Source organism: Cuculus canorus, chromosome 1 (genome assembly GCF_017976375.1).
Source record: "Cuculus canorus isolate bCucCan1 chromosome 1, bCucCan1.pri, whole genome shotgun sequence".
Taxonomy (NCBI): domain Eukaryota; kingdom Metazoa; phylum Chordata; class Aves; order Cuculiformes; family Cuculidae; genus Cuculus; species Cuculus canorus.
The window spans coordinates 120,273,841-120,296,324 of NC_071401.1; the positions used below are offsets into that span (position 1 = coordinate 120,273,841).

Consider the following 22,484-nt stretch of genomic DNA (forward strand, 5'->3'; position numbering starts at 1 on the left):
CTGCATAAGGGAAGAGAACTAGTGTCATCAAGCCAATTTCATTTCTAGTCCTGATCTTTAATCCTCAGATAGAAGGAAAGAATTAGATTTTTAATGGATCAAGTGCAGAAAAAAAACCTAAACAAATTTGTATGTGCGAAGTATGGACACATTTTTTTCAAATACATATTTTGCATTTATGAATGAGACAAGCAACATTTTCCATATATGTCAGAGGCTGATTTTTAACCCACTGATTTTTTTTTTTTTTTCTCTCTTTCAATGTTTTGCCCATGCTTTCATCACAAAGTACAGAAAGGCTCATTTTCCCAGATTTCACAACTGGATCTTTCTATTTATAAATCTGTATAATTACATGTAGAATTACCACTATTCATGTTCTTCTTCTAAAGGACTCCTGCCAGTCTGCAGCACTGATCCCTGATCACCATGACCAGCTACAAAATCAAAGTAACTTGATGGCATTACCTTCAAAATGACAATCCCATAAAAGCCTTCAACCTGTTTGAAAAATGAATGATCCTTCAAAAAAAGTGTTGATCTTCATACTTTGATGAACTAGAGCATTCAAATACAGCAAACCATGGTTTCTTCATGTGGTTACAGCAATCTTTGTACCACACCATGTTGGGTCAGAGCAATGGTTGCGTCATTATAACCACTCAGCACTTATAATTGTATTATGGCCGTGAAGTCCATCTCTTGGAAAATATTACCAGAATTATGAAATAACAATACACTTCATACACTCAGAGCATGTTCTATCACCCAAGCCCTATACAAATATTAACTAACTATTGGCAGTTGGTTAAATGAAAGTGTTAAATAGCATTTAAAACTTACAGCATAGCAAACAACAGTGCATTTAATTGCCATTTAAATAAATGTACACAAAGGGTTTGAGGGATTTTTCTCCATGTAAAACTAACAAGGAAGAATATCAAGAGGAGTTACAGTGTTCCTTTCAAGCACACCAGAATCCAACTACAGTGTCATTTTTAACCAAAGGCACAAAATGCTGGGCCCTTGTCTTTTCTCTCTCTCGTCTTTTGAACGGAGACATATGCACACATTGTGTTTTTAACACTGTCAGGAAGTTGCATGAGGACAGCCTGAGTTTCAGCATGACTTGCAGCAACTTTATCTTGCCTGCCAACTTTCAGTCTGGAGTAAATTTTTAACCATCAGGTTGTAAACCCACAAAAATAGGGGCTTACAGTTGAACTGCTGACAAACCCTTAACTATAGCGGTGTACATGGCATCAATAATAGACAAAACTGTCTCATTTTATAGCATGCAGGAAGGCTGGAATGTAGCTGTTATCAGGGATAATAATAAACTTCTGTTGGTGACTCAAGCTCTTTGCCTCAGATTTACATTCTCTCTGTCACTAAGAGTTTTTAACTTAAACAATTTTACATGAAAATGCAATAAACAACATTTATATTACTGATGGCATTTGTTCCAACTGCTCTCATGCTAAAATACTGCACAACTTTCCTCCCACTCTCCATCTCTTCTTTCCTGCCCCACCAGAACCAGGCACCGACCCGCTTGCTCCTTGGACTCTTGGGCAGTGCAGGATGAAGCCCAGGAAGGCCCATGGCACCTGACCTGCCCCACCCCAGCAGCCAGATCAGACTGAGGGGAAAAGCTTGCATACTGAGCACTGCCTGCCTCCATTCCTCCAGTGCTGCAGCACAGCTCTCTGTCCTCTTTCTCTAGACAAAAAGGAAAAGCAGTGCACAGTACCATTAACAAATTTATTTTATTTATATATATATATTTATTCACCCCACCCCCGAACACTTTTTGCAGCACCCATCAATACATCTCCATAAAAAAATAAAAGGTTCAGCTTAACACTGCACTCCAGCTCTTTGGTGCTTCCTCCTGCTAAAGACCTGAGGGCAGATATGGAGAAACTAGATAAAAAAGGAAGCTTGCTTCTCACGCAACAGACACTTGAGGGGGAAAAAACCCATCTGGTCTAGAGGATGTAAAGGGTCTGGTAGCGTTGTTACCCAAGTTGCCCCTAGCCACCAGCACACAGAGACCAGCTATTCAGGGAACCTCTTATGCACAACTTACCACTCCTCTGAAGTTTCCTTTCCTCCAGAAAACTATCCTTCACTTCCCTAAGGAGCAGAATTACATTGGTGACCATGAAGTTTAAATTTATCTGCCCAATGTCTATATTTTATTTTTCAATCCATCTCTCGGGAACAGCTTTTAACGCATTTGGATTTTTTTTCTGTCATAAAATATTCTATTTATTTCCCAGCAGCTGGTGTCAAAAAAAGTTGTTGTTTTCTTTAAATATTACTCTTAAATAAATAAAATCTGTTTTCATATCATGTAAAATTAGTTTTGCCTGCTGTGAGTTTGTGGCATTATGAAGTGATCATTTTTCCCATGCATTATTCAAAATGAGGATAAAAAGAGGGAAAGAAAAAGATGACGGACAATAGCACGCCATTTAATTTGTACAAGTGCAGCAGTCGCACTAATAGTTCACTATGTGCAGCACAGATGAAACACTTTTTCTTTGTCAAATGTAGCTCCTAACCTTAATTTAGTATTTCAAAGAGAAGTAGTGAAAGAGATACATTTCTTTCCTCTGTGTCCCCCTGTGACTTATCTAGTGGGACAGATAATAGATGTGTCTTTTTTTGCTAGCAAGAAATCAATATTTTAGACAACAAGTTTTGTTAGCTTATCCTCAGTACTATGGCTCCGTTGGCCCTCGATGGTCTTCCAGTCTTTCTTTTTTATTTTAACCTATCCTTTGTTTAAACCTTTGGTTTGACAGTGTCTCTCTGTCTTTTATGAAAAACTGTTAGAATTGTTAACATTTCCTCTGGAGTCTTCATATTACCCTGTCTTTCAGAACTGCTATAAAGGCACAGCTGTAATTATTTTCACTTTGAATTCTGACTCGTATTTGGAAGGGGATGAAGGGTGGGGATTTTAATAAATCATTCAGGCTCCCCAAAGCACATAGTATCTCATGTAATCTACCATGAACTTGCAAGGTGGAGGGGCTTATGGACTGAATGTATATGGACTGATAAAAGTGCTAAGACATAAAAAGCCATTTTCATCAAGAAGAATGAGGAAATGCTTATAAATTTGTGGGTGAAGAAATGACAGTAAGTTAAAAAATGCTGTTTTGAATGGTTTATCACTAAGAACTTCCTTGTGAAGGAATCTTCGCTTGAAAACAGAATGTTTTCATTAAGTTTCAGAATAGGGCTATTGAGTAAAGTCTAGTGCTAAAAGAGTAGTTTGAGACTTTGGAATTTTATCTGCCATTACAATACAGAAATTACTTCAATTCTGTTTCAACTCCTCCAGTCCATACATTCTGGCATTTAAGATATTTGTATCACAATAACACCCAGAGAGTCAGGTCAGAAACAACAACCCTTTGGACCATGCAGAAAGAGGGAGTCCCTACCCCAAATATTTTCAATAGGGGCAATAACAACCTGCCACATAACTTTCATTGGAAACGTTTGCCTATGTAATCCTTTAAACAGAAAGAAATTTAAGTGTTCAGATTTTAGGGTGTGGGTTTGTTGTTTGTTTTTCAATTATTATAGTGAATTTCCCTCAGAATGAAGTGCAAATGGATTAAAAATAAAATCCAAGACCTGTACATTAGAATCCTGGACTATTTTCTCTGAAGAGCATCATAAAAGGTTGAGTGATTCATGCAGCAAAGGTATGTTGATCACAAAGTCCTTCCGCAATAAAGCACAAACACGTCTGTTGTCAATTAAAAGCATGATTAGGATAAAGTGTAGTCACCAGTGTCCCAAATTCGATTATCCCATAGCTACAAGCCATTACTCTTTTTTTTTCAATTAAATTTTTTTTAAGTAGGTCATTCTCGTATACTCTAATTCTTTTTTTTTTTTTTTTTTTTAACCATCCATGCCAGCCCAATTTTGGCAAAATCTCCATGCCCTAGAGACAAAATAAAATCCACACATTTATTTCATACAAGATTAAAATATTTCTAGATGCACAACACATCTTGCAAATTTTTATACACTAGACAGTTAAATGCAGTAGTCCATACATCTTGCTTGCAGAGCCCTTCAACATTTTTCCTTTGAAGACTAGTGTAAATGGTAAATATTTCAGGCTTACTAGAAGAAAATGCCAGGTGTAAAGTAGACAAGGGTGTCTAAAGTGCAAAACATCTCAACATCTGATAGGAATTAAAATGACCTGTCAAGCTATCCAAAAGAAACACAGAGATGTTTGCAAGAGTCAGACTCCCACCTCCACACCAGAACAGCTGCTTTGTAGGCATCTCATCAGCACCTACAATTTGTGGTGCCTTGAGGACTTCTAAAGTAGATTCCCTTTCTGAACTTCAGAAAATGAAAGAAGAGACCAGCTGAGGAAAACCAAGCTTTAGTACTAAAGAGAGAAGATTGTGGGAGTACAATGTCAATGCTCACAAAGCATATACCTATGCTTTATGGAAGACAGAAGAATTCATATCCGACATGAAGTTTTGTAAGAAGTCCCACAAGCATTTTGATGGATCAAAATTCCAGTTAGAGACCGCCTTCACTGCCTGCTTGGATTTTGGTCACTGAGACTTATCATCGCATTCCATGCACAGTCACACAGAGAAGTTATAGACTGTTTTTTTCAAACATTAAAGCACTCCTGTTTACACTGTTGTACCTTTAGCCTTTGTTTTTTGTTTTATTTCTATTTTATTTTAATAATACATGATCATTAAAAACCACTGTAAGTGAGCAAAATGTACAAATCTACAGACACCAGTAAAGTTGCACCCATGTATGCTGAGACTGAATTTATTGATAGAAAAGTAAAGAGTAGGAAAATAATAAGTGCTAATCAACATGATTTTATGGAAAATAGGTCTTTTCAAGCAAGTCTGATTTAATTCTTTGTTAAGTATAGAAGTTTTCTAAGCCTAAGAGATAATACACTTTTTTAAGCATTTGACTTAAGAATACTACGGAGTGTTCCAGTTCTGCTGATGAAAACATGTGTTGAACAGCTAACTAATGGAAGACCCTCAGAAAAATGTTACCTAGAGGGTCTTCAAACACAGGTGTTTTTAGTGAGACACAGGTATAATGAATAATAACCCAAATGATATTCAGCATTTTGATCAATGACCCCCTAAGTTATAAAATCACTGCTGATAAAAATTTCCAGGTGACACAAAGACTGATAAAACATCAGGAGAACAGGGCATCGACAGATGGGGACAATCAGGCATTTGCACAGGCTTCTGCTCTTTCAAATAAAACTTTTTAGTATGGCATACCTGTAAGAAAAAGGAACATAAGCTGTATCCACAGGATTGGGCAAGAGTGCATATGGGGTGTGCTACACCCTGGAAAACAGTAATTCTGAAAAGGATTTAGAGGTCACAAGAAACAAACAACTGAACAGGAACACCCAGTGCAATGTGGCAAATCACTGGAGGCATAACCAGGAGGTAGCGGGTAGGCTTGGGAAGGCGTTTTTACTTTTCTTTGTGGCATTGTTTTCTAAAGTGATCTTCAATTGGGTGAAGAAAGGCATGGCAAGAACAAAAGCCTGGAATATGGAGCCAAGAATGAAAAAAAAGAAAGAAAATTCAAATTGAACCAGAAACAAATAACACATTTTTAAACAGCAAGGGGATTAACCATGGGAACAAAACTATCCATGGAAGGGAGGAGCTTTAACTTCCTGATGATCTCAAGATGGGCAGATACTGTCTGTGCATAACTGGGTTCAAAACAGTGATGACTGGACAAATCTAACAGATGGTGACACACAAAAGGTGTGTGATGATGTAACAGTCCTTTAAAACCACAAACCATACAAAAGGAATTTTCTGATGTTATATCTTATGTGACCTGCAGAATTAAAAAAAAAAATGTTTTCTTCCAAGTGACTGTAGGAAGCACTTCTTCCACAAAAAGATGCATATATGCCCAGCACAGTGCAACAGGTTTTGCTGCTTCTGAAGATGTCTGAGAAGAATTCTCAACTCTGGAGACAGCTTGGGAAGACATTACTCACATCCTCTGAAACAAACAAAACAAAACCCAAAAGTGTTGCTTTGTTTGTTAGTTAAGTGACTGTATTTCACAAGAGCATAGCTCAGTGGAGAGCCATCACAGAGAGCTCACATTCAAAGAAACTCTCAGTTCTGGAATATTTGTGGTCTTAGAGCTCTGAGTCTGCTTCTGGATTCAGCTTCGCTTTGTGCTGGAAACTAGGTCTTGTGCTACCTGGAGGAATGCTATCCACACAGCGAGGAAAAATCCTCCTATTTCTTGCCACAAGGTTTTGGGATTCTTTTTTTCCCCTGGTTCTAATTCCTAGAATTTACAAATCCTGAAATTTGCTTCAAGTTTTGGATTCAAGAACCTATAAAGAAGGCTCTGAAACCATTCTGTTTTATCCTCTACCAAATTTTCCACCCCCATGGTCCCGAAAGTTCAAATATGTATCCAAGAATACCACTACAGCTGACAAAAAGCATTAATGAGACTTCTAAGGCAACAAATAGCTAGATTTTCACATCCTACCTGAAATCTAGAGCCTTAGAAATAAATACCCCTAAATATCTAGCAGGACACAAGCGTTAAAGCAGGCCTTCGAGGGAACAGCACCACCTACTGAATTGCTCCCACAGCTTTCTGTAGTTCTTTGTGGCAACTGTTGGCCAAGTACTGACCAGACAAACTCTTTTAACTAAATAAATCACACCCCAAGATGACATAGTTCCAGGTACTGAAAGACATAAGACACGTTCCATTGCTACCTCTAGCTTTGAATTTTCCTTCTACCTGCTGTAAATGGTTCAGCTTATAAATGCAATAATTTTTTGATGTCACTAAAGCTATGTTTTAGTTACATTTACAAGCAAATGTCACTCATCTACACACTCTACCTACTGCCTGAAAACAATATGATTTAAGCAGTATGTCAGCAGTAAGAAAAGACTCTTCCCACTGGATTAAAAATGTGCATTTTAAGAAAGGAAACACTTTTAGAAAGAAGAAGAGGGAGTCTTCTGTTTCTATAGTTTATTTTTCTGCTTAATGAAACAAGGTTTCCAGCTCCTACAATAGCAGCTGCAAAGACACTTCATTAATCTCCTGAGTGCACTGCCTCTCCCTGCATACCTGTAGTTGCCCTGTTCCACCCTCCTGAAGATTATCTGTTGGCATCGGCTCAACATTCTTATGAAATAAATAAATAAAAAAGAGATGTATTAAACAATGTGAATTCTGCACATTTCAGAAGAACATGATAACTAAAAAGTTAATTGTCTGACACTTCTCCCAAATTTTGAAGACCTTCAGAAGCACTGAACTTCAACTTTTTCCCATTAAGAATAAATCAAAAGACCATCTGTAGAGATCTACTCAGGCAAATGACAAACAGGGGAAGAAGTCATTACCACAGTCTCAACACAGACTGCGTCAAACACCAGATGCTTGTTCAGGCCAAGGCCTTCAGGGATGACTAAAAAAAACACACAGGAGTTTTCAGAAGTGCTCAAGTATGGTAGGAAAACAAATGCCATGGGAATCAAAGAGTGTAGGTCTCCTAACATCATCTAGGTGCTTTGAAAATCCCATAAGATGAGATTTGGCTCAAGGATTTAGATAAACTCAAGTTTTACTACCTTAGCCTGCAGTATTTAACTTGACTCATTTATTGAAAATGGATAGATATACATGTATTATGCCATCTATTTTAAGAGGAAATAGCACCAATAAGTCTTAGACCTCACCCTCTTGTATTTCTTAATTCAAACACTGAACACTAATTATGCAAGGGTTTAAAAGGGTTCTCAGACCTGTAATAGCAAAGCTGCATAGAGGAAACACTAATAGGAAAAGCGAGTGACAGGGCAGGGCTCCCAGGTCTGATTACTAATTACATTCGTTTCCTTATATTTGCTCCTGCCATAATTATGATAAAGGATGGAGTATCAAGTAGAGTTGATAGGAAATTTTATGACAGAATTTCTCCCAGAACACTGGAAACCAGTGCAGTTTTTATAGTGGAATATTTGTTGAAACATGAAGAGCTTTCCTAGCATCCATGCCATGGTTAACCCATAGCTCAGGGAATTGTCTCACAAATGAGTAAAAATGGTATACGCTGTGCAAAGCTTAGCTGACACCAAATACAGGGCTTTTTAATTGTATGAGATGGAATAAGACATTATTTAAAATTCATTTCATATATGGGTTTAAAAAAAATATATCATTATCCTACCAAGTGAAAATACTGGCTTGTGTTCCACTCCAGATTTTAGAGAACGAAAGGGAAATTAATATGTACACTCCAGTCTATTCATGCAGTTACATTTTAAGTCTGCAGTATAATCTCTTCTTCTTCATAACATCACAATATTTTTCCTAACTTATCTCCAAGCTCTTTAACGTCACTTCTGGATAAAACAGGACATACTGATTTCCACATGTGTACAGTGTGTGCAGCAATACAGAAATCAAATGAAAACTACAAAACTGGCCAAAATGGAGATAAGAATGGGGGCTTTTTTTTCCTGCAGTATTTATTTCCTCCTGCTGAAGTGCCTTCCACAATGGAGTCACTTCATTCACTAAAAAAAATTATTCTTCATTCCAATGCCCATTCTAACCATAAACTACATAAAAAAGGCTTGGTAATACTTCTTAATGCAATAAAACAATAAATACCATTCTGCCACCAGGAAAACAAGCCAGTTAAAAACTATTTTATTTTTTTTTAATTTGCAGGAAAAAACAGAGCTGATGAAGGAAGAACCCGTCCCTCCCAGCAGCTAAGCCACACTCCCACCAAAATAAAAAAGAAAAAAAAAAAAAAAAGTAAAGAAAAAGGGTAAAGACCTTAAAGAACCAGCAGATGAACAGAGGAAAAAATATTCCATGCATTAGGCAAAAGTCTGTAATATTATCTAGAACGACAGCACAGCCATTGTTAGTGCTGCCAAAGCACTGCATGTTTGCTATATCACTCCAGGTCCTAGGAGAATAATAAACTAAGCAGATTAGACAGAGACTGATGTCTCTGGGCTGCCTCTACCTCTACTGAACACGGGCGCTGGTCTGTGTTTCAGAGCACAGGCGGGCAGGTAAACCCAGAGAATGGGTACTCCATGTTGGCAGGGACGTAGAGGGGGCTGGGGAGCTGCTGCCAACAACCAGGGCCTGTTTATTATTTAACAGTTGGTATTGCTAGAGGCCTGGCACTGCAATAGAGCAATCTCTGTTTTCAGAGCAAGTAAGCCTGATTACGAGAGCAAGGGAGCCAAATCATGTTTACCATCATCGGCAAGAACCTCAGTGCCCCCAACAGGCATGGAAATCCTTACCACAGCATCTGTCCATCTACAGGCTGCCTTCTTGGGGCAAAAGTAAAGAGGGGACGGTGATCCCCACGAGGCGCAGGGGAAGAAGGTTTTGGACAGGACGGTCCTCAAAGCCATAGGTACCGCCTCTACTGGCAGTGGCCAGTCCACACCCTCTTCTCCATTTTTAGAAGCCAATACGCCAGCCTCAATTCACCACCTCAAGCACCTGATATCACCCACAGCTAACATAAATTTCCAGCTCCGGACAGGGCAGGAGGCAACGATGCTTTTGTGCCCATAACCTGCTTCCTCCCTCAGCAAGGTCAGTGGGCCACAAAGAAAGCACTTCTCCAGCGTAACTCCTATGATTCACAGAAAGATATCACTGAAAAAGAACTTGGCTTTAAAAGTTTTCTTAGCTTCTGCTGGAAATTATCCCTGTACACAAAAAATCTGGATCACCTCCCTACACATACACAAACTTCAACTAAACCAATTTAAAAAAATTATTTACAGGAATACTCACAAAGATTCTGTCACATTCTAAAACAGAATTTATGAAGTATGGAATCTATTTAGTAATGCAACTACCAAGTGCTATGAATAATCAACACTGGGCCAACCCTCAACAATCTATTTCTAAAAATTGTAATAAAGGAAGACCAGACCATCTTGGCAATATGAAGCCCTCGGTTTTACCTTTTTAGTTTAAAGACTAACTCATTTTTGTAGCCACAAGAAACTTAGCTGCTTATTAGTCTGCATAAAACAAGCTCAATGATTGCCTTCTACTTCCTGATGAACAGGAGTCCTCATCTTTGGTGTTTCTCCAATTCTGGTGAGGTTCAGTGCAAGAGTGGGCTGTTGGAAGACACATAATCACTTGAATCTCCTCCACTGGCTTGCTACACAAATCATAGCTGGTGGAAAGTGACTTTTCCAACATCTCCCTTCTTAAAAAAGGAGGATAATGAAGAGCAATGCATGTAAAAAATAACAACTGATTCTTCAATATTGATGAGGAGCTTAGCAGTACTGACATGGTATATGTGCTTAGAAACATAAAGTTTTACTATACTCTGCATTAATACTCAGAACCTGACTGGCCTCATCAGCAGAGGGATGGCAAATGGGGAAGTCTTTAGAAACTAAAGTTTAATTGTAAGTTGAAGTCACTCCTAAGTTAGGACAGGCAGAAGCACAGTAAAGCAGGATCCTTGAATCCACTGGTTGTGTTCTCTCCCTGGGGAGGGCCCTTAGCATCACAAGGAAACATACCCAGGGAAAACTGGAGCCTGCCATTGCTTCTGGGCATTACAGGGAAGTGTTACTCCAACAGGTGGTTAGAAGCACAAGCCACCACCTGCTCCTGGATCTCTTCTCACTGCCTTCCCCAGATTACTCTGGCCCTAACTGCTTTCAGCTGGCCAACGGCAGCTGCCCTGTACCGCTTACAGCGAGATGGCTGCAGGCTGCTAGCAGGTGGAGAGGGGGAGCAGCAGCTGCGCACCCCTTCCCTGCCACCCACTGCTCATAGTCCTCTCCTCAACTGGCAACTCATCCCTTAAGAATGGAACCTGACTTGAGCATCTATTTAAATTCCATAGTTTAGTCAAAAATCCCTCAGCTTCAGCAAGATGACCCACAGGAGAAGAGCGCAGAAGCAGCGGTCTTGCCTGCAACTAGTGAAAATATGAGAGCACAGAGTAAATCCTTCACAGCTAGCAGGAGCAATGGCTGTGGAAGACTGTGGGTTGCAGGGTGGGCAGAGCATACTCAGCCATGGTACCTACACTACGGATACATACAGCAGACTTCAGTCCCCAAAGCTGCCAATTTGGCACTAACGTGTAATTTGTACTAAATAACGTTTCAAAAATTCAACACAAATAATGCAATAATAGCAATTAGACCCCTTACCAAGCATAGCTGTAACAGACATGCAGTCCAGTCATTTCATGGAAGGTAAAAAGCACTTGACGAAGGAATCCGCACTAGATGTATGCAGGTATATGTAATAATTGCATTCCTTGTGTATTAATGTTTGCATATAAGAAACGCATGCTGAGCTAGCACACCACCTACTTCCTCAAATAATAACTAAGTTTCATACTGTGTCTGAAGTGCTCTTTATATAGTACACAGAAATGGGTTATGTAAAGATTAGAGCTGTGAGAGTCATTCACGACGTAACTGAAAACCTAGAAACAAAATCCAATTCTAGCCTGGGTTTCCCCATCACAAAATTCAGGCTAGCTGTAAAGGCCTGTGATTTTTTGATGGTTTTAACACTGAAATCATACCAATCTTGTATACAGAAAGGGAAGGGAGAATAAGAAAAGAATAAACCAGCACAGGAAGAGGCTGGAAAAGAAAAAAGTTAAAAAAAAAAAGACAGGAATAGTGAGATTACTTCCCTTCTTTCTATGCTACTGCCCTTCTTTCTCATGGTATAAAGCACGAAAACAGGTCCCAGCTTTTTAGGGAATGTATCTTGTTACAATGAAGCCATGATACCATGTGTGCAGTTAGGCGTGCTCAGATGCTTTTGTATGTATGTGTATCATTACTGGGAGATGACTAGATTTGGTACCAGGATAATATTCCACTATTGTGTGGTGTGCTCCCATCTGATGTTGCCTTTTCCCCAGTTTAAAAAAAAAAGAAACCTAATAAAAAAGAAAATTAAAAAAGATACAATAATTGTTACTGCACATTCTAACGAATTATTGTGTTCAAGGTTCCTACAAAAAAAGTAATATTATACTCGGCTTATGTTTTAATTGATTTATTAATATTTTATCACAGGAATGTAATTTAAGCTCCTCATGATTTAGATCTCATAAACCTTTAGCATTTTGCAAATTCAAATTCCAATTTAAAGCCAGGGCGAGCAATTAACTTTTCTATCATCTTGTCAGGGGAGAAGGTTCGTGTTTAATTTGAGACAAAGTGACAGAAATATATATACACTGTATGTATTACTCCAATTTAATTTATGAGTCAGCACCATCCACCTTCCAAATGTAGATTTAATGGAAAGGGAGGAGGCAGTGGGGGGGAAGACCCCGCTATTGTGGTGCTTGCTGCAATATCTGCCCCAAATTCACTACGAGAAAACATCCTTGGCTATTCAGATACCAGTCTATATTGATTACAGCTCTTATTTTAGAATCATAGAATAGTTTGGGTTGGAAGAGACCTTAAAGATCATCTAGTTCCAACGGCCCTGCCATGGGCAGGGACATCCCACTAGATCAGGCTGCCCAAGCCTCCATCCAACCTGGCCTTGAACACCTGCAGGGATGGGGCAGCCACAATCTCCCTGGGCAAACTGTTCCAGTGTCTCACCACTCTCATAGTGAAGAAATTCTTTCTAATGTCTAGTCTAAATTTGCCTCTCTCCAGTTTATACCCGTTCCCCCTGGTCCTATCACCACAAGCCTTTACGAATAGCCCCTCCCCAGCTTTCCTGTAGGCCCCCTTCAGGTACCGGAAGGTCACTATAAGACCTCCTCTGAGCCTTCTCTTCTCCAGGCTGAACAAGCCCAACTCTCTCAGCCTGTCCTTGTGGCGAAGGTGCTGCAGCCCTCCGATCACCTTTGTAGCCCTCCTCTGGAACCATTCAAACAGCTCCATATCCTTCTTACGTTGAGGATTCCAGAACTGAACACAGTATTCCAGATGAGGTCTCACAAGAGAGGAACAGAGGGGCAGAATCGCTTCCCTCGATCTGCTGGCCATGGTTCTTTTGATGCAGCCCAGGATACGGTTGGCCTTCTGGGCTGCAAGCATACCTTGCTGGCTCGTGTCAAGCTTCTCATCGGCCAGCACCCCAAGTCCTTCTCTGCAGGGCTGCTCTCAAGCACGTCATCCCCCACCATGTACTGAAAATGGGGAACTGCCCCAACCCAGGTGCAGGACCTTACGCTTGGCCTTGTTGAACCTCATGAAGTTCTCACAGGGCCACTTCTCCAGTCCGTCCAGGTCCCTCTGAATGACAGCCCATCCCTCCGGTGTGACAACTACAACACTCAGCTTGGTGTCATCTGGAAACTTGCTGAGGGTGCACTCAATCTTGCTGTCTATATCATTGGTGAAGATACTAAAGAGCACCAGTCCCAGTATAGACCCCTGAGAGACACTACTTGTCACGGATCTCCATCTGGGCTTTGAGCCATTGACTACTACTCTCTGAATACAAGCATCCAACCAATTTCTTATCCACCTTACCATCCACCCATCAAATCCATCTCTCTCCAATTTAGAGAGAAGGATGTTGTGGGGGACCGTGTCAAAGGTTTTACAGAAGTCTATATAGATCACATTTGTTGTTTTACCTGTGTCCACTGTTGTGGTTACCCCATCATAGAAGGCCACCAAATTGGTCAGACAGGATTTGCCCCTGGTAAAGCCATGCTGGCTGCCATTAATCACTTCCCTGCCCTCCATGTGCTTTAGCATAGCTTCTAGGAGGATCCATTCCATGCTCTTCCCAGGCACAGAGCTGAGGCTGACAGGTTGGTAGTTCTTAGGGTCATCTTTTCTACCCTTTTTAAAAATGAGCACAATGTTACCCTTCTTCCAGTCACCAGGGACTTCTCCTGACTGCCATGACTTTTGAAATATCATGGAGAGTGGCTTGGCAACCACATCTGCCAATTCTCTCAGGACTCCGGGATGCATCTCATCAGGTTCCATGGACTTATATATGTTCAAGTTCCTCAGGTGTTCAAGAACTTGATCCTCCTCTACTGTGTGGGGGGGTTTAACCCCCTGGTTACCATCTTGCTGTCCCATGACCCAGGAGGGGCGAGGAGAGCAGTTATCGGTGAAGACTGAGGCAAAAAAGTTGTTAAGTACCTCAGCTTTCTCCACATCTGTTGATACATGATCATCAGTGGGGGTATGTTCTCTTTGATCTTCTTTTGATTGATTACCTGTATTTTCAACTCTTTTGTTTTAATTCCCATTCACTCATCACTTTTTCATATAAAGCATGTTCTCTAAAATGTCAACTACCAGTTCCTAATCAGCAATGGACAGTAGATGCCACAGCAGGTTCTCCCATGGTCTGTCCCAACCTCTCCCCTTCCCACCCCCATCAGTTCCCCTAAGAGGCAGATAGCAGGCAAAGAGAGCTCCCCGTAAGACTGATGTCAGTTAATACCTGTGGAGCCAAATCCTGTAGACCTTATTGATGTCATGGTCTCACTGAGGTCCCTGTGATGCTCATTTGATTAAAGAGAAAACAGAAAAAAGATGGTGCCACTAAACTGTTCTTGTTATTATTTTCCACTCAAAAGGACATTCCAGCCTCTTTATGCGTAAGGAAGGAAACCTGCAGCCTAAATTTGCATGGCAAAAATTTGCATGAACAAAATGAACAGTTGGTTAGCATTTGCATGTGCTGTTTTAAGAAGGGAAGGGCTAGTTTATGGGTACCTACCAGATATTTTCCAGATCTGTCATCCCCACAACACAGCCAAGCACTGCACGGGAGTTTGCTCATGAGCTTGAAACAAGGTCACTGAGAAGATACCCCACAGCTATATATTGGTCTTTACTGTGTCCCTAAATGTTTACACAAAGCACACCATACTTCAGAGGAACCCCTCTCCTCTAGAAAGCTGATGGGTGAGAACTTTTCCATTACCGTTAGAGAGGGCCACACCTGCTGGTAGGAACAGAGAGGACAGGTGACGCAGCCTGGCCAACAAAGTATTCCATGTCATACTCTGCATGTTCAGTATAAAAGCTTAGTGATTGTGAGGGTCTGTTAAAGGATTTCCACCAGAGAGCGAGTAACTCTAGGCTTGCTTTATTTACAACTCAGAGTTGGGCCACCAACTCAGTGAGTGGCAAAGGCCCCACAAAATCATCAGGTATTTATGAAGCATTATACAATAGGTATTTTCTTTGAAAAGTTATGGGTGTTTTTCCATGTGTTCTTAGTTCTTTATTCCTCATTAATTCAAAAGTCCACCTTGATAATTTTTCATCTCCACTGCCTCATTCCGGTTCTCCCTCAGAAGTGATGCTTCAATAGGTCATGTTCCTCCTCCAGTCATAAAAATCTAATACCTATATTCTAAGTCTGACATTTCTTACACAATCTGTTGATTCACCTGGACTGGGGCTATACATGGGACAACTGAACAGTATTCTTGTAGCTGTCAATTTCCAATGCTTGTTCTTATTGTATTCTTGATACAATACTCTATCACAATCAGCTATCAATAATATATAAGCCCTACATGGATATACTTACCATATTTTCTCATTTCCCTTAACAAGGTCTCACTCTTCGTCTTTCATGGCCAGCATTCAGGGAAGATCCCACCCGCCTGTCTGCCCCTGAACCCAGCCAGAGGTTCCCGAGTTCAGTTCCTCAGTCCATCTCCTGCCTGCCACTGAGCCCAGTCTGAGATCTTCCCTGCAGCAGCAATGTGTTGGTCATCAGGCAAGTATGAATTGGTTTTGTATACTTCTATATATTTTATTATTCTCTTATTAATATTATCTTCCTTTTATTATTATTGTTATCGCATTGAAGTTGTTTTAGTGTTAGTTTCCAACCCACAAGTCTCCGTGTCTCATTTCCTTTTCCTGTGTGGGGAGGGAATGGGTCTAAAAGGACTAAAAGCTGCCCAGTTTTATCTACTGACATGACTGAGGTGGGAAGGCACTAAAACCAGGACAGATGGAGCCAATTCAGAAACATTTTTCCTTGTCATTAATTCAAAGTTTTGACCTTCATCTTAAAGAAAAAAAAATCTTTGAAATCTACTGAAAATACCAACCAGTTTAAATTTAATTAAATATTTTGTTTCAATAATTTGAGGCTATTTCACTGCAATTGTTAGGCATCTTTAATATAATCTTCTTTCCTTAGAAATAAAAAAAAATAATGCTCTTATACTAAAAAAATCACAACTCGTTAAAAAACAATGAGTGTGTATGAGAATACATTTGTACACAGACGAACAGATCTTCTAAAGCTTTTCTCCAGAGCTCCCCATGCAACCTTATGTTGGCATACAGTTAAGATTCATGTAGCAGAAAACAGACTGTATGTACAGTCATGATACAAAATCCAAGATGGAGATGATCCCCAGTATTCAGCCATACTTCACTCTCAATAGACTCTGGACTTACAGACAATCTTGAAAATTTTGTTTCATGCCTGATTCATTTATAAAGCTTCATTCTAATTCAGAGCCTTATCACTTTCTAAACTCAGGTAAAAAAGCTTTGCTGTCATGAGTATTTTTAGACAAGTTATAGTAAAGTGTCTTGCAATTTCCATTACTTTGTGGTGTCTGCACTGCTGATAGATATCAGCCCACATTGGCATCGCTGCCGAGGTGTCCTAATACTCGTCTAAAAAAATACTATTAGCTGCACATCACAGACATTTGAAGTCCATAAGAAAACCATAAACTTAATTACACTGGAGGACTAGTGTGATCTCACATGAAATTTGAGCTACTGTTATTAAAAATAGAGAGATTGCATTTACTTAATGCTTCTTACAGTAAACCAGTCAATTTTAAACTTTCAAGATTGTATAATCAGACAAAACAATATTTGAGGGGGCAGAAGCTGTCTGTGGAATTTGCTAGTACAAGCATTTCACGTCAAGCGGCAAAATTTGTTTATTCTGCTAAAAAGAATATTCCTTGAATTACTATCATACATGAGATAGGACAGCTATTCAGACTGCAAAGCATAAAGACTTAGACTAAAATAATTTGGAGAAAGAATCGGTTGCCATACAGAAAACTTCCATACTCCATCTCCAAAACCGCATCCCTTTCTGGATTTCAACCAGCTTTTAAATTCTGGTTCTTAATTAAGATCTATTCTTAATGGTGTTTAGCCATTACATCTACTCATCATACAGGGAACATTGCCTCTCTCTTCTGTGAGCTACCCATTCCTTACACAGAAGAAAGACTTTTGTTATCTTCACTTTTCTGTTATCCAAGAATCACCTGAGCCTATGGAATTTACCTGGGAAAAAAAAAAAATGAGGACCCTTCCACCTCCAAAACCAAAGGGGAGAAAAACAGACTTTATTTAAACTAGCAACATGAGTTCATGGCACTTAGTAACTGCCAGATTTTAGATACTGAGCTCAAGAGATGCACCTTGGAAAGAGTCACATCCGGAGACACCCACTTCTCTGTGGATACCATTGCACTTGCCAGGTCTTCATTAAGAAGGAAAGGTGTTCTCAGATAAAGGCTGAAGGAATAAAAGTTACTTAATGTCTCCCTTGCCCCCAGAGCCATAGATGAGCTATTTCACGAAATGCCATAAAACCATCCTTTTGCTTGGAGAAAAGTAAAAACATCTCCCTTCATTTCTCCTCCTCCTGTTCCCACCAACCCTATTCCGAGCCTCTGCAGTCTTGGGGATCTTGGTAAGGGGATGAGTGTACAAAGCAAACTGCTTCTCAAGTAAATTCTCGACTAGCATACCTATCTCACAAAAATACAAAAAGTAAAAAACTTTTTGAAGGCGAGAGTCTTGAATCTGCTCATGACACATACCTTCCTTGGGATCACACCAGCTGGACTCTCAAGACAGGATGTTGGATCTTAATTCTGAACATAACAATTTTCTTATTTACATTTGAAAACAAATTTAATCTTTATATGTTTCATCATTGAGTGTATTTCAGAAGAGCACTGGCTTCTACAGGAGTCACAAATTTTACAATCTGTGTTGTCAGAGATGTTATGCAGAAGTGTTTGCTGTTCATGCTGCGTTACTTCAGACCTCCATGACTGACTTTGACTTAGAAAATAAAAACAAATCCTCTCTTCCCCATTTTTCAGGAATTATCCATGCCTAAGGTAACATAATAATTTGCAAAAAAAACCAACTTCTCAGATTAAAGTGACTCACACCTCATTTTTAAATACAGCTCCTCCTTCCAGCATGCAATATGCATCTACTGAGCTTGGATAAAAGCATCTACTGTTAAGTGCATTGTTGTAGTAGTATCCTACTTGGGAACAAGTTCCTCTAAGTTCTGTCCTGGTCTGTACTACATTCATTTGAAAAAGTGAGATGAACCTTTAGGGTGGGGGAAGAAATAATTTCCTTCCAGTCTTCTTGAAAAATCTGAGTGCAAAAATGATGTTGTCACATAACCCTGCAAAATGTGTGCCTGACAATCAGTTTGGTTTTGTTTTGACTCAAAAAAAACCCCCAAACAAATATAAAGACCCGCAACATGCACAAAAACACTACCCAGAAAATCGCCCTCTCCCCCAGACATCTCTCCCAGATTGGTAACTTAATAGAACAGTAAAGAGAGATTAAAAACAGAAGCAGCCGAATAACCCTAAGCAGGGCCACTCTTTCTGAAGGGGCACTTTTCAAAAAGTAGCTTTGGAAGCACACCTACACAATTCATACACCACTTTATTTAATGTTCCTTTTCATGTTTGCCCAGGTTCACGTCAAGGGTACAGCAACCCGAGGCGCCTCCACAGCAAACTTTCATGTCCGCTGCAATTTTCCCTTTCAAATTCAATACAGTAAAATGAGATGAAGCAAAATGAAACAATCCTTATACACCAGTTCACTAGCATTCCCTAGCCCTCATTGTGCTGCATCTCTCATCAGCTCTCATTTACTCAGACAAGACAGAAAAGATTTGCAGATCCTATTACATTTTCCCACCCTATTTCCCATTCTGTGTGTAATTTTTTCCTTCAAATAATACTGATTGTGTCAACTGGAGGGAAAAAAAAAAAAAAAAGAGAGAGAAAGAAAGAAACAAGCACTCTTTGTGTTCTCTTCATAGTAATAAAATGTGGAAAAAAAAGAATGCATGAGAAAACAGCTGAATTCTCAGTGTTTAGAAAACGGACCTGGCTATAGGCAGACACATTCTACTTAGCGCAGCATCTCCAACTAAACTGTCAAAGCGTCAGGAGGAGTTGTGTGCACTTTTGTCAGTGAATAATGCAGAACATACTGTACTTCCTACCAAGTGAAATTCAAAATCCTGGAAATTACTCTTTTACGGGATGAAAATAAAAAAAAAAAAGAAGAAAACAAAGTCTTTTGTGTACCACCAAAGTGATGAGAAGAAAGGCAAGACCAGGTTAGGCTGTTGCTACTTGTATTTGACTTTCTTCTTTAAAGGAAATTAAAGATAATGTTTTAAAAGGTAGAACTAGTGAAGAGTTAAAAAGAGCAAGGGAATTGGTAGGAGAAAGCAGAAATAGTAGCTTTCTTTGTAATCCACCTAAAGATGTCTGATTGTACAAGCAACTCAATTCAAGAACAGTTTTCACTTTAAGCACAGACATGCTCTCACTGTAATCTTGAGAATAAGAGCATCTTTTCTTTTCCTGCTATCTCCTGCCTCATATATTAAACATTTTCCAGTGTTTCCTGTGAGGCAATTGATCTTAAAGAAAACAGTCTCTTACTAAGGAACCCCTCTTCAACCTCGGACCAGGTCCATTAGGTGTACTATGAGAAGACTAGTTCCCACAGAAAAAAGCATGTGATCACATAATTAAGAACTGGAAAAGCACAGAGAAGTTGAATTACAGTTTCTCTGCCAACTTTAAATCTCATATTCACAGAATTGACTTAAGATAAGTGAAAATGTCTTTCACCTTATCTAGTGTATTTAATTCCCTGTGTTTTCAAATAGACAAGTGAAAAAGAATCTGCTACACACCAACACATCAGTGCTTTGCAGTCAACAAAACTACGACAGCCTTGAAGTAGATCTCTGCCTCTTGAGTTAATTAGGAAGGTGGTAGTGATAGTAGGACTTCCTTATTTTCATGGAACAGCTATTGTCAGGGTGGTGAGATGAACAAGTGTCGAGAAGAGAAGGAAGAAGATAACTCTCTGCCACATTCAAGTAACATTTTCCAAAGCATCATTCCAAACCATGAAGGCACAAGTACTCTCAGAAGTTGTTATCAGAACATTTTAGCATGCGCAAAACCAAAACATTTTCCTCTAGGATCAGATTTGTAAACAGCAGGCCCATAGCAGAAGCAGCTCTCCCCAGAAATTATGTTTAAGGCTAATAAAACTAACAACAAATGGATAAAACTTAGTAAAACTTAGAAGCAAATGACAGAAGTTGAAACAGTAACTGCAAGACAGTGAAACCCATATCCAAGAAATGGAGATAACTTTCATGAGACAGAACAAAAAGGAAAACACAAGGCAGGCTTTAAGTAACTTGTAATATCAGAAACATGTAATTTTAACCTGCACAAACACAACAGAAGCATAGGTTCAAGGAAAATTCCACTTAACAGAGGAAACAATGACTGATTAAGCTGAACTCTTCCTACATGTAACATTATGCTGAGGAAACTATAACATTCAGTTCAGTGGACAAAATAGTGCCTGCATCCATTCCCAAAATCTTCTACACACTCCCACTGTCCTAGGTATTGAGATGCTGACAACAGTAAGAGACCAAAGGTGAGGTGTTGTTCAGAAACAAGGAAAAGAACAGTGAAATAGAAACAGAGGGGCAGGAGGGGTCTCTGCCACAGGGACTTTTATCATCTGTAACAACTTCAGTCACTTTATCCCAAGAGAAAACGTGCTTCATTCTCATCACTCAACAAATTGAGAGCACAACAGACCTGTTTCTTAATTAGAACAAAAAGAAAGCCAGCTTGATTCCTACCAGACGAATCCTACGTGGCTTTCCTCATGCACCTACCTGCATTAATCTGAGCACAGAAAGTCCTGCTTAACTACAGCTCCTGCCACCGCAGCCCTCTCTTTCACTGGGAGCACAAAGACTAATTCACTATGCTGGATGGAGAAAAAAAAAGTCATCTACTATTCATCTGGCTGTGTTCATAAAAAGCACTGCCCTGACCATACTCCCAAAACTGCATCACTCCTGCAAATGTATACATTACAAACATACAGGTCTGGAATTTACAGTCAACAAACAGCAACACAAACAACCACCACAGAATGTATAAACACTCATAGAAGCAAAAATACTCAGCCTGGCTGCACCACACACAGTGTTTATTTATCTCCCTTGCAGAAGATCAATGGGAGAAGATGTTCAAAACAACTTTTTAAACAAAGTGTCACTTTGTGTTAGTTTATGTCAGTGGGTCGTCTTCCAAGTACTTGTGTCATAGTAAGATACGGATGTGTTTAGATAGCTTTCTTGTTCCTTTACTCCAGTCATGGCAGTAGGGCGTGAGTGAATGGGGAGTAGAAAGGGCTGCCAGTCTGATCAAGTTACTGATTTAACATTTAGAGTCTTTGCAGCACAAGAGAAAATTGCTGTGTATCCGTAACCTGAATGCAGGTCAGTAACTTTAAAAGGTCAGGCTGAACATTTAAAATCTTTTTGTTATTAATTCCCCACCAGCTCCTAGTCCTGTGAATGCCAATGAGCAGGCTCAGCTTCTACAGAGCTGAGTAGCAGTTAGCCTGCACCTCTGAAGACCAGGTCTTCAAGAAGGTACAAAAAGAGTTATGAAGCAATGGCTTTCTGCCATACAAGCAAATCAATTCTCTGTTTACTAGAGACCTGCTTCTTAAAGTGCGGGAGGCACACATTTCTTTAGCAGGGTTTCTTCATTTGTTGCTAATCCATTAGCCTAAAGTCAAGGCAAATGAGTTTTCTCCATCCACTTATGTCACTTTTTAGGAATACACAAACTATTTTGGTGCTAACCTGCACTAATTTACACAATATTACAAGATTTGTTGATGCTTCTTAATAACACAGATACTCTCCATAGTACACTGCACTTCTACAATCCCTTTAATCCTGAGCACTTTGCAAACAATACACTTGCCTTACTAACAGCTGCTCCACACACACATTAGGTCCATATCATCATCTACACTCTACCACTAAGAAAAATTAAAGCAGAGCAAAAAGTGATGCAATTTATCATGGTTAAAAAGAAAGCAGTAGAAATGGGAACAGAATGTGAGTTTTTTCACTTTCTAGCTCTCCAGTTCATCAGAAGGCCAGCGAGGCCACTGAGACAGTGAAACTCAGCAGAGGTTATGATCATGCCTCAGGTAGATTGACATTTCTAGCATGCAAATACTATGATGTGTGGTTTATGC

At 39.6% G+C, this 22,484-nt stretch overlaps 1 protein-coding gene across 23 annotated transcripts in view; it reads right to left on the reverse strand.

Moving 5' to 3' along the window:
• Positions 1-22,484, reverse strand: part of ZBTB20 (zinc finger and BTB domain containing 20) — a 492,045-nt gene that overhangs the window by 337,214 nt on the left and 132,347 nt on the right. For 2 of the 23 annotated variants that reach the window (XM_054088617.1, XM_054088611.1), the window contains exon 1: positions 3,658-3,894. The exons of the other annotated variants lie outside the window; for them this stretch is intronic. The gene's annotated coding sequence lies outside the window, so the exon portion shown is untranslated. Of the gene's footprint in view, positions 1-3,657; positions 3,895-22,484 lie in introns of those variants that run through there. 23 annotated transcript variants of the gene reach the window in all.